Source organism: Papaver somniferum, unplaced genomic scaffold, assembly GCF_003573695.1.
Source record: "Papaver somniferum cultivar HN1 unplaced genomic scaffold, ASM357369v1 unplaced-scaffold_154, whole genome shotgun sequence".
NCBI classification, from domain to species: Eukaryota; Viridiplantae; Streptophyta; class Magnoliopsida; order Ranunculales; family Papaveraceae; genus Papaver; species Papaver somniferum.
In genome coordinates, this window is record NW_020624820.1 from 432896 (window position 1) to 434682 (window position 1787).

Genomic DNA, 1787 nt, shown 5'->3' on the forward strand with positions numbered 1-1787 from the left:
CAGACAAAATGTTTGGTAATGACTCCTGAACTAAGGCTTCTATCATGTTCACCTCTTCAACACATGTGTCATCTAGCTCATGAGGTAGCTTACTGAAATTAAAAATGTCCATCTCCATAGTCATATTACCAAAAGATAAACTCATCACACCATTTCGACAGTTAATGATCGCATTAGACGTAGCTAAAAATGGGCAACCTAAAATCACAGGTATTTGGTTCTCTGGGTCAGGGACAGGTTGGGTATCTAGGACCACGAAATCCACTGGATAAATAAACTTTTCGACCTCAATAAGAACATCCTCGATAAAACCTCGAGGTATTTTAACAGACCTATCAGCTAACTGCAGTGTCATCTGAGTAGGTTTCATTTCACCAAGTCCTAGTTGTAAGTATACATGGAATGGCAGTAAGTTCACACTGGCTCCTAAGTCAAGTAAAGCCTTTTCTACCCGGAAGTTACCTATTGTGCAAGCAATGGTAGGAGAACCTGGGTCTTTGTACTTTGGAGTTGTGGTGTTCTGAATGATTGAACTTACGTGACTAGCTAAAAAGGCTTTCTTATGGACGCTAAGTTTTCGCTTTCGTGTACACATATCCTTAAGGAACTTGGCATAAGCAGGAATTTGCCTAATTGCATCTAATAAAGGAAGGTTTATGGTAACTTGCTTAAAAATCTCCACTATGTCATTAAAGTTAGATTCCTTCTTTGTTGGTACTAATAACTGAGGAAATGGGGCTCTAGGCACAGAATCAGACCTCTCAGGAACTGAGTTGGCATCATCAGAAAGTTTATCAGTTTCCTTAGCTGGTGGTACTGAGGGGTGAACTACAGTATGTTCACTATCGGGCATGGTTTCCTGATTGTCTACTATTCTACCACTCCTAAGGGTTCTAATAGCATTCAATTGATTCAATGGTTTTGTACCTACTTCATGAACTCCTCTAGGATTGGGATTAGTCTGACTAGGGAACCTACCATTATCTCTCTCACTTAAGGTCTTAGCTATTTGGTCGACTTGAAGTTCTAACTTAGCAAGGCTCTGAGCATTAGTTTGAAAATTCTGCTTGGTTTAATGTTGAAAACTAACATGGCTCTGTGCTAACATTTCCTGAGTTTTTGCTAACATATTAATAGATTCCTCTAAGCTAGTCGTTTTATTTTCTGGGCCTGATGTATTCCTAGTGTAGCCAAAACCTGGGGGAGTATTAGAATTATTAGACTGACCCTGACTCTGGCCCTTAGACCATGAAAAGTTCGGATGGTTCCTCCAACCAGGATTATAGGTTTCTGAATATGGGTCAAACTTCTGACGATTATCAAACCTAGTGTTATTATATAAAGCATTGGCTTGCTCTTCATTATTATGGCCTTCCCAAAAAGGCTCCAATCTACCACTAGTGTACCCACTTCTAAAGCTTCTAACCTTTTCGCTATAGCAGCAATTTTGGCATCTGATTCATAGCCTTCTTCTACCCTATTAACATTTCCTCTGCCGAGAAGAATTTTTTTCTGGGGTCCCCTACTACTTTCCCATTGTTGGGTCTTTTCGGCGACTTCATGCAAATATGTCATCGCGTCATCAACTGTTTGGTTCTCAAATCCACCAGTACACATAGATTCTACTGTGGTTGTGGTGGGATAACCTAAACCCTCATAAAGGATCTGAACTAACCTAACCTTCTCTAAACCATGATGAGGACATTGGGCTAATAAATCATTGAACCTTTCCAAATACCTATACAAAGTTTCTCCCTCCTGTTGAGAAAACGTGCAGATTTGCGTCC

The 1787-nt window shown here is 40.1% G+C and overlaps 1 pseudogene; it reads left to right on the forward strand.

Moving 5' to 3' along the window:
- Positions 1 to 1687: 1687 nt before the first annotated feature.
- On the forward strand, positions 1688 to 1787 carry LOC113336963 (annotated as a pseudogene).